General features: G+C 35.7%; 2 protein-coding genes and 1 long non-coding RNA gene across 3 annotated transcripts in view; 2 read left to right on the top strand and 1 right to left on the bottom strand.

The window, feature by feature from the left end:
• LOC143051566 (uncharacterized) overlaps positions 1-11758 on the top strand; it is a 425778-nt gene that overhangs the window by 125552 nt on the left and 288468 nt on the right. The gene's annotated exons all lie outside the window — the stretch shown is intronic.
• Positions 1-11758, bottom strand: part of LOC143051550 (uncharacterized) — a 576970-nt gene that overhangs the window by 365119 nt on the left and 200093 nt on the right. The gene's annotated exons all lie outside the window — the stretch shown is intronic.
• LOC143051961 (uncharacterized) overlaps positions 1-11758 on the top strand; it is a 353125-nt gene that overhangs the window by 301528 nt on the left and 39839 nt on the right. The window lies entirely within an intron of this gene.

The following is an 11758-nucleotide window of genomic DNA, read 5'->3' as shown; positions in this document are numbered from 1 at the left end:
TAATTAGGGGCCAAAAAGGGCACAAATAAGCATTATTCTTGGTTTTCGCACAATAACTTTAGTATAAGTAAATAGAAATCAATGAAATTAAAACACAAGGTCTACAACCACAAAAGGAAGATTGGGATTGATTGTGGGAGTTGAGGTATGAACAGTTTAGGAATTAGGGGCCAAAAAGGGGCCCAAATAAGCATTTTTCTTGGTTTTGGCACCATAACTTTAGTATAAGTAAATAGAAATCTATGAAATTTTAGCACAAGGTTTATAACCAAAAAAGGAAGGTTGGGATTGATTTTAGGAGTTTTGGTCCCAACAGTTTAGGAATAAGGGGCCCAAAGGGTCCAACTTTAAACTGTGAATGAACATGGGGTTCTTTGATATGCCATAATGGTTAATGGACAATTACTGAAGATAATTTAAAAGCAGTGTAAGGGAGGTAATCCAAACACAACTCCTTTTTTTCTCATTTCAGATTTCAGAAAAATTCTTCCAAATTTTTTTTTTGGCAAAAAAAAGTGTGGAAAGGGGGGCGGTAATACGCAACAGCATAGTATTGCACAAAAGCAAAAATAAAGGGGGGGTATTTTTTTTTGGTGGGGAAAAGGGGGTCAATTCGCAGCAGCAAAGTGTATTGCACAAAAGCAAAAAATTGAACATAAATTAAAATCATATAACCAATTCTAAGTTCTTTGACTACAGTTGTTATGTGTCAGAAACCTTTTATGTGTCAAATATTTGTACAATCCAAATTCAGACCTGTATCCAGCGCGAATATTGTGTCCTTTATTGCCCCAACTGTTCAGGGTTGGACCTCTGCGGTCGTATCCAGCTGAGGTCGGCAAAGCAATTTATTTTTTAACTGCTATTACACTTTTCATTTCAAAATACTAGTTAGTTTTCTCTGTACAGCTGATTTTGCATGTTATTTTTGTACTTACATTTAACCTAACTATAGTGATATTTAATTTCAATTTCCTGTTAATATTTAGTTTATAGTTGTTAGATTTTTTTAATGCCATTTTTGTCGAGCATGTAACTTTTGTTGCAGAAAGCTCGACATAGGGATAGTGATCCGGTGGAGACGTTAGCTAACGTCTTGGAAGCTTTATATTTAAAAGACCTGGATGCTTCATACTTTGTAAATAGATGCTTCATGTTACAAAGTTTCCGTCAGTCACATGTCCAATGTCGTTGACCTCATATTCAGTTCAGTGACCTCTTGAACAAAAAGTTCAAATGTTTTTTAATGTTAAATTCTCTCTTATTTTAAGTAATAGGATAAATATAGTTGGTATGTGTGTACCTTGCAAGGTCCTCATGCCCCTCAGACAGTTTTCACTTGACCTCGACCTCATTTCATGGATCAGTGAACAAGGTTTAGTTTCGGTGGTCCAGTCCATATCTGAGATACTATAAGCAATACTATAAGCAATAGGTATAGTATATTCGGTGTATAAAATGACTGTAAGGTACATTTCCAACTAGCAGGTGTAATCTGACCTTGACTTCATTTTCATGGTTCAGTGGTTATAGCTAGATGTTGTGGTTTGGTCTGTTTTTCTCATTCTTTAGGAATAGGTCTACTATAATTGTTGTATGGAATGATTGTAAGGTGTACATGTCTAGCGGGCAGATGTCAACTGATCTTGATCTCATTTTCATGGCTCAGTGGTCAAAGTAAAGTTTTTGAGATTTGGTGTTCTTATCTAATACTATATGCCATAAATCAAATATATTTGGTGAATGGAAATATTTTATGATCTATACATCAGTAGCGCAGGTTTTATTTGACATTGACCTCATTTTCACGGTTCATTGCTTAGTGTTGACTTTTCGTGTTTTGGTTAGTTTTTCTTAAAATATAAGCAATAGGTCAACTATATTTGCTGTATGGAAGAATTGTTAACTGTACATGTCTGCCTGACATGGTTAATCTGACCTTAAACTCATTTTCATGGTTCATTGTATAATGGTTAGTTATCTTGATTCATGTTAATTTTATGTGACAGTTTTATTAAAGCTTTATATTTAGGACTATCAACATAATATCAATGATTAATAAAGAAGGCGAAACATTTCAGCATGTGCACTCTTGTTTGTGAATCTCCTAAATTTCTCTTATCTCGATTGAATAAAATAGACATTATCTTTTGACCTCACGTTTTTCTATAAGGGTTATGTCCACTCACTGGAAAATTCCCATTTTGGGATAATGTGGATTGCATTTTTATTGTCTATTAATGTCTTTATTAAGATTGATGAAATACCACAGATACAGTGAGGTCAGCTACATATATTGATTTGCGTCTAGAAGGTTGACACTAGGAACAGGTAAAGAAATGAACTTATTGGCAAACGAAATAATTACTATTTTACATTTGTGAACTTTCCAATGTTATGTTGCACTTCTAGCATCACCAAAATATAGAGTACTGTTAATTCAGAATTTATTGCGAGGTTTCTAATAATGCAAGAAATGTGACTGGTTGGATATTACAATGATAAGATATCGAATGTATTCTGATATTCGATACATTTATCTATGCGAAATGGCAATAATTAATCTTCAAAAATTGCTTTAAATATTCACGCAATGCTATTTTAATTAACGGTCTTTATATTTCCTGTTTAAACAATATTCCAGTACTTTCGTTTAACGACCCATTTACTAGAGGGTTCCTCCACCAATGAACCAATTAAAATAATACCAAAAAGATGAAGACATTAATCTTTTCTCATAATAAGTAAGTATAAAAATAAGAAGATGTGGTACATTTAAAAATGAGACAATGCTCCATTAGAGATCAAATGATATAGAAGTAAGCAATCATTTTAAAATAAGTGTGTTAATGATGTCAACTGAAAATTTTCATTTATTGAAACAACATTTTCATTGTGAATTTCGTTTTAATTTATCTTTAGCAATATGTTAGGTATTATAATCTATTTTTTTTCAGAGAACAAGCCTCAAACCTTATAAAGTGGAGATTTGTTGTTGTTTCTGTAGTTTTCTGAGTTGTATTTTCAGTGACTTTGTCGTTCTTTTATGCTTTTTTTTTCTATTCTTTGTCTCGAGAAACAAGGTATTTTCATTTCTTATGTTCAGTCTTGTTTTAAGAAATCGGGAATATAAATGATTATTACTATTTAGTGTATTTTTCCGAGCAATACACAGATTTTCAATGTTTTTTCAAGCTTCGAGATGTTTGTCGGTCCCATCTTGTTTGGAAAACCATTGAAGATCTATAATTGTTCGTAAAAGAAATAATGTCACATCCAGCAAATTCACCATATTATGAATCCTATCTCCAACTACATTATATAAGGCAAGGGGTCTTGTTCTGTAGCTTTAGGTGTAGTATGTTCATACTTATTGCATACTTGATATCTGTATTTCCCCTTTTTAGCTCACCTGGCCGATATGTCTAAGTCAGCTTTTATCATCATTTGGCGTCAGTCATCAAACGTCGTCGTTGTACGTGCGTCGTCAACTGTTAACCTTTACAAAATTCTTCATCTCTGTAATTACTTGGCCAAATTTAGCCACATTCGACCACCATCTCGTTATCCTGTAATGACGATTTTTACCAATCTTTTTTGGCGTTTTGTTTTATGTGATAAAAATCCTAATAGAAAAATAGACACTTTAAAATTCAAAAATGATCAGCAAGACAAGATCTACTAACAAGCCAAGTTTTGCCGATATAGTTAGTGGACTTTCACTCTTTATTTAATTTTTTAAATCATCTTTTGTGTTTTGAGCAAAAACTTAAGGAGACAAAGAATAACTGAACAGACTAAATGGTCAGCAATACAAGATCAACAAAATAGAGATTTTTTCCATGATTTCCATTCTCACTACAATGCTGAGTGTCCTTTGTTGAATATGCACATATACCAAGGTGATCGACACAGGCTCCTTAAACCCTCTAGTTTTACCAAGAAACCTCAGTTGTCTGAGAATAACATTTTTTCCTGCAGTGTCATACAAAAAATAAATACAGGAATGGTGAATATATTGTATTTGTTAACTGCAGTAATGTTATAGATTTTGTCCTTACATTTATCTGATAAATTGTGTCATATAGATGATGTCATTGTGTTCTACTGTAGCTGTTTGTATACTAATATTCCACTATTATATTAGGTCGTGTTATTATTACACACGTTTGACAAATTCTATCATATAAAGAAAAGTATGCTGAATTGTTTCTATCTTATTTGGTCCGAGACCACCATTGTCCCTTGATTTTCGTTGTTCACAAATATAGTCCCTAGTGTTGACAGTGGGTTACTTGCCATTAATTTTTATACCCTTTCCAAATTTATTTCTCCATGTTCAATGCCTCAAATTGCAAGTAGGGGGATGAAATTACACTGTAAAAAAAATTGGGTCCAGAATTTTAAAGGAAAGTAGTGATTTGGTCCAGCTGAAAAAGGTTGAAAATGAGCACTTCGGAAGCTGTCAAAAAATTTCAAGACGCCCTAAACATAAAATTGTCCATATTTTGAGTAGGAGGCGATGAAGTTTTCTATAAATTTGATATAATTTGTCCCAAAAGTAATACAACACACTGTAAAAGTTTCTTTGAGAAAGCGCAGGTGGGATTTTTTTTATTTTCATTTATGTTCTAAAAGAAATGCACTACGAATTAATTGTGTTCTCTGACCATTTGTTATTATTACATGTTTGTATACCAATATTCCACTATTATATTAGGTCGTGTTATTATTACACACGTTTGACAAATTCTATCATATAAAGAAAAGTATGGTGAATTGTTTCTATCTTATTTGTTATAATATTTTGTACTATTATTGTAGATTACGTTATTGTCACATATGTTTGACGACTTGTGTTTTGTAAATAAAAGCAATTTTGATATATGATTGATGTTTTTTTTACGTTCTATGTTTTGGTAAATAACTTGACCCAATAAAATGAGGGCGAAGATAAAAAATTGCACTCAGAATCAATAACTTGAAGAAAAACAGACCATACCAAGTCGAAAAGGAAACAAAATCATAAAAAGAAAACAAAACAACGGTCTATACAAAACGAGGCAAAATGGGTGAAGAAAAGACTAACACAATAACACTAAAAAACTGGAACGATCGCAGGTGCTCAGGAAAAGGGCAACAATATAACACTAAAAAAATGGGAATAAATAGAGGTGCTCAGGAAAAGGGCAACACAGATAACACTACAACAACGGGATTGATCGGAGCTGCTCAGGAAAAGGGCAACAAGATAACACTAAAAAAAGGGAATGATCGCAGGTGCTCAGGAAAAGGGCAACAAGATTACACTAAAAAACTGGAATGATCACAGGTGCTCAGGAAAAGGGCAACAAGATAACACTAAAAATTAGGAATTATCACAGGTGCTCAGGAAAAGGGCAACAAAATAACACTATAAAAAACGGGAATGATCGGAGGTGCTCAGGAAAAGGGCAACAAGATAACCCCCCAAAAAACAGGAATGATCGGAGGTGCTCAAGAAAAGGGCAACAAGATAACACTAAACAACTAGAATGATCGCAGGTGCTCAGGAAAAGGGCAACAAGATGACACTAAAAACCTGGAATGATAGGGGGTGCTCAGGAAAAGAGCAACAAGATAACACTAAAAAACGGGAATGATCAAAGGTGCTGAGAAAAAGGATAACAAGATAACACACAAAAAAACGGGAATGATCGCAGGTGCTCAGGATATGGCAACAAGATAAAACTAAACTAGAGGCTCTCAAGAGCCTGTATCGCTCACCTGATTCTACTTGGGTTTTTGAAATCATATAAAAAAATATAAAATTTGGCTAAAAGTGACAACACAACCTCATTTATAAGGAAAGGAACATGTTTAACTTCATTCAAAAGTCCCCCACTGGCGGCCATCTTGGATGACGGATCGGTTACAAAGTAACAACACTTGGTCAGCACCTCATAAGGAACATTCATGCCATGTTTGGTTTTATTCCATTCAGTGGTTCTCTAAAAGAAGTCATTTGTATGCATTTCCCATAGGGTCCTATGTTAACCTAAGTCCCCTGCTGGCGGCCATCATGGATGATGGATCGGCTACAAAGTAACAACACTTGGTCAGCACCTCATAAGAAACATTCATGCAATGTTTGGTTTTATTCCATTCAGTGGTTCTCTAAAAGAAGTCATTTGTATGCATTTCCCATAGGGTCCTATGTTAAACTAAGTCCCCCGCTGGCAGCCATCTTGGATAATGGATCGGCTATAAAGTAACAACACTTGGTCAGCACCACATTAGGAACATTCATGCCATGTTTGATTTCATTCCATTCAGTGGTTCTCTAAAAGAAGTCATTTGTATGCAATTCCCATAGGGTCCTATGTTAAACTAAGTCCACAGCTGGCGGCCATCTTGGATGATGGATCAGCTACAAAGTAACAACACTTGGTCAGCACCACATAAGGAACATTCATGCCATGTTTGGTTTCATTCCATTCAGTGGTTCACTAGAAGAAGTCATTTGTATGCATTTCCAATAGGGTCCTATGTTAAACTAAGTCCCCCGCTGGTGGCCTTCTTGGATAATGGATCAGCTACAAAGTAACAAAACTTGGTCAGCACTCCATAAGGAACATTCATGCTATGTTTGGTTTCATTCCATTTAGTGGTTCTCTAGAAGAAGTCATTTGTATGCATTTCCCATAGGGTCCTATGTTAAACTAAGTCCCCCGCTGGCGGCCATCTGGGATGATGGATCGGCTACAAAGTAACAACACTTGGTCAGCATCCCATAAGGAACATTCATGCAATGTTTGGTTTTATTCCATTCAGTGGTTCTCTAAAAGAAGTCATTTGTATGCACTCCCATAGGGTCCTATGTTAAACTAAGTCCCCCGCTGGCGGCCATCTTGGATGAAGGATCGGCTACAAAGTAACAACACTTGGTCAGCACCCCATAAGGAACATTCATGCTATGTTTGGTTTTATTCCATTCAGTGGTTCTCTAAAAGAAGTCATTTGTATGCATTTCCCATAGGGTCCTATGTTAACCTAAGTCCCCTGCTGGCGGCCATCATGGATGATGGATCGGCTACAAAGTAACAACACTTGGTCAGCACCTCATAAGGAACATTCATGCAATGTTTGGTTTTATTCCATTCAGTGGTTCTCTAAAAGAAGTCATTTGTATGCATTTCCCATAGGGTCCTATGTTAAACTAAGTCCCCCGCTGGCAGCCATCTTGGATAATGGATCGGCTATAAAGTAACAACACTTGGTCAGCACCACATTAGGAACATTCATGCCATGTTTGATTTCATTCCATTCAGTGGTTCTCTAAAAGAAGTCATTTGTATGCATTTCCCATAGGGTCCTAAGTTAAACTAAGTCCCACGCTGGCGGCCATCTTGGATGATGGATCAGCTACAAAGTAACAACACTTGGTCAGCACCACATAAGGAACATTCATGCCATGTTTGGTTTCATTCCATTCAGTGGTTCACTAGAAGAAGTCTTTTGTATGCATTTCCAATAGGGTCCTATGTTAAACTAAGTCCCCCGCTGGTGGCCTTCTTGGATAATGGATCAGCTACAAAGTAACAACACTTGGTCAGCACTCCATAAGGAACATTCATGCTATGTTTGGTTTCATTCCATTTAGTGGTTCTCTAGAAGAAGTCATTTGTATGCATTTCCCATAGGATCCTATGTTAAACTAAGTCCCCCGCTGGCGGCCATCTGGGATGATGGATCGGCTACAAAGTAACAACACTTGGTCAGCATCCCATAAGGAACATTCATGCTATGTTTGGTTTTATTCCATTCAGTGGTTCTCTAAAAGAAGTCATTTGTATGCATTTCCCATAGGGTCCTATGTTAAACTAAGTCCCCCGCTGGCGGCCATCTTGGATGATGGATCGGCTACAAAGTAACAACACTTGGTCAGCACCCCATAAGGAACATTCATGCTATGTTTGGTTTTATTCCATTCAGTGGTTCTCTAAAAGAAGTCATTTGTATGCATTTCCCATAGGGTCCTATGTTAAACTAAGTCCCCTGCTGGCGGCCATCTTGGATGATGGATCCGCTACAAAGTAACAACACTTGGTCAGCACCCCATAAGGATAATTCATGCTATGTTTGGTTTTATTCCATTCAGTTGTTCTCTAAAAGAAGTCATTTGTATGCATTTCCCATAGGGTCCTATGTTAAACTAAGTCCCCGGCTGGCGGCCATCTTGGATGATGGATCGGCAACAAAGTAACAACACTTGGTCAGCACCTCATAAGAAACATTCATGCCATGTTTGGTTTCATTCCATTCAATGGTTCTCTAAAATAAGTCATTTGTATGCATTTCCCATAGTGTCCTATGTTAAACTAAGTCCCCCGCTGGCGGCCATCTTGGATGATGAATCGGCTACAAAGTAACAACACTTTGTCAACACCTCATAAGGAACATTCATGCCATGTTTGGTTCCATTCCATTCAGTGGTTCTCTAGAAGAAGTTCAAAATGTAAATTGTTAACGACGACGACGACGACGGACGACGACGGACGACGACGACGGACGACGGACGCCAAGTGGTGAGAAAAGCTCACTTGGCCCTTCGGGCCAGGTGAGCTAAAAACGGGAATGATCGCAGATGCTTAGGAAAAGGGCAACAAGATAACACTAAAAAACGGGAATGATCGAAGGTGCTCAGGAAAAGCGCAACAAGATAACACTAAAAACACTAAAATAACATATTTATACAAATAATTACTAACTTGATTCAGGGTTGTTTGTACCTTGTGAATAGTTGATATTTATGAACTGTTGTGCTTTGGCTTATTTGTCAGGTTAAAATATACTTTTACATTAAATATTTTAGAAATAACAAAGTACACGAGGTTACAAAAAAGTAACCGATATCCGGTGATCAACGACAAATCCACATAAATCCGCTTTGATATAGATAAACCTTTGGTTATGTACCTATCTTTGGACACGAATATGCATGTTTAGCGCATTTTATAGTACACATCACAACAAAAACTTCATTAAAACTTGAAGTTATGGTCCATAAAAATAAGTAAATTGCCAGAATAACTGTATAGAAATCCTTTACTACATAGAACTTTTATTTATTGCACGATCTTTATTGACTTTAATTATTAATTCATTAATGCTTGCATTTTATTTTAGCGACCAAACTCCAATCCCTGATGTTACAACTGAACAACAAAACGATATGTTTGGATTTAAGTAGAAAGTTTCAAATTTGTTTTCAAATAATGACCAAAAAAATAATTCTTCATGCTTACAATGTGTATTGATTTAAGAACAGAACCGTTTTTAAGGAACGTAACTCTCCTACTAACCGTGTATTTAAAATCATCCACTTTGAATTTTCCTCGGAGATCAGAATTTTGGTGACTTTACTTTTCAAATGAATGTGATCGAAAAAAATAAACATCTATTTATCTGCAGATAACATATCACCTTGGATGTACACCTTTTGATGTTTCAGATTGTTTATGTTCACATTATATTATCTTGCACAACATTCGGATAAGTGGACACTATATTTTATAAAATATATTACATGATAGAGGTACATATAAAACGTGCAGAGCTATAATTTCGGAGATCAATATCATATATACTTGGATCAATGACCTTGCAAGTTATGAAATGACATTGATTAATTTATGTTATTTCGTTTAAATGTAGAAAGCTGAAATGCCTGAGAAAACCAACGACCTTCAAACCGACAATCATAGTCAATTTAGATTGGACTCAATTGAACCTGCCCCTGCACGAGCGGGCTTCAGTGTTGACTGGCTAGTAAATATAGTAGTATGACTACATAGGCCATTTGGCAACCGAGACCTATATGCAATGATAAATACGAAAACTAGATTAGAGCTACTTTATAAGTTATTAAGATCGATAACTTTTAAATACATTCAAAAACTTTGTCAACTATAATAACATAAACGGTATCAATTGTCCTGCACCAGATGCGTATTTCTGCAATACATGTCTCCTCAACGAAGTTCGTGTCAAAAACATTTGAAATCCAAAACTTGTAGAGAAAATTTAAACACTGACATCCAAATTGTTCGGTTAAATGAAGACGAACTCTTTTTTATTAAATAAAACCTATATTGGGTGAGACAATTGAAGGCAAAATATCTGCTATAAATAATGCAGAGAAATCTTGAGATTTCATTTAAAACTGTTTTCGTTAATTTTCTTCAAAAATTAAGCAATGACATAATTTAGATTCAAATTGAAAATTATAAACGTTAATTACTTTAGATCCTCAATGCTCTTCAACTTTGTACTTGTTTGGCTTTATAAATATTTTGATATGAGCATCACTGATGAGTATTGTGTAGACGAAACGCGCTTCTGGCAAATTTATAATCCTGGTACCTTTAATAACTATTTCAACTGATTTTTATAGACTAGTACGTTATATTATTGTACTGTTATACCACAGACACAGGTTATGGGAGGTTTGAAATCCCTCTTAAATGTTTAACCCCGTCACATTGTGAATGTATGTGTCTGTCCCAAATCAGGAGCCTGCAATTGAGTGGTTTTCGTTTGTTTATTTGTTTCATATTCGTTTTTTGTTATTTTTGTAATTAAATAAGGCCGTTAGTTTTCTTGTTTGAATTGTTTTGCATTGTCATTTGGGGCCCTTTTATATATAGCTGACTATGCGGTATGGGCTTTGTTCATTGTTGAAGGTTGTTCTGTAATTCTGTGGCGTCTTAGTTTATTGTGGAGAGTTGTCTCATTGGCAATCATATCAAATCTTCTTTAGTATAGTGAATACCTTTTGTTATGTGCTATGACGTTTTGTGGTCTACGAAATTCCTAATAAAAACCGTCAGAGATAATAGCGTTCTTGGATTGACATCGTGTGGTCCACAAAATTCCTAATAAATACCGTCAGAGATAATAGCGTTCTTGGATTGACATCGTGTGGTCCACAAAATTCCTAATAAATACCGTCAGAGATGATAGCGTTCTTGGATTGACCTCTTGTGGTCCACGAAATTCCTAATAAAACCCGTCAGAGATAATAGCGTTCTTGGATTGACATCGTGTGGTCCACGAAATTCCTAATAAATACCGTCAGAGATAATAGCGTTCTTGGATTGACATCTTGTGGTCCACGAAATTTCTAATAAAAATCGTCAGAGATAATAGCGTTTGTGGATTGACATCTTGTGGTCCACGAAATTCCTAATAAAAACGGTCAGAGATAATAGCGTTCTTGGATTGACATCTTGTGGTCCACGAAATTCCTAATAAATACCGTCAGAGATAATAGCGTTCGTGGATTGACAGCTTGTGGTCCACGAAATTCCTAATAAAAACCGTCAGAGATAATAGCGTTCTTGGATTAACATCTTGTGGTCCACGAAATTCCTAATAAATACCGTCAGAGATAATAGCGTTCGTGGATTGACAGCTTGTGGTCCACGAAATTCCTAATAAAAACCGTCAGAGATAATAGCGTTCTTGAATTGACATCTTGTGGTCCACGAAATTCCTAATAAATACCGTCAGAGATAATAGCGTTCTTGGATTGACATTTTGTGGTCCACTAAATTTCTAATAAAAACCGTCAGAGATAATAGCGTTTTTGGGCTGACATCTTGTGGTCCACGAAATTCCTAATAAAAACTGTCAGAGATAATAGCGTTCTAGGATTGACATCTTGTATTCCACGAAATTCCTAATAAAATCGTCAGAGATAATAGCGTTCTTGGAT

The sequence above is a fragment of the Mytilus galloprovincialis genome, chromosome 11, assembly GCF_965363235.1.
Source record: "Mytilus galloprovincialis chromosome 11, xbMytGall1.hap1.1, whole genome shotgun sequence".
NCBI classification, from domain to species: Eukaryota; Metazoa; Mollusca; class Bivalvia; order Mytilida; family Mytilidae; genus Mytilus; species Mytilus galloprovincialis.
The sequence above is the reverse complement of the archived record's forward strand: the minus strand, read 5'-3'. Positions and strand labels throughout refer to the sequence as shown.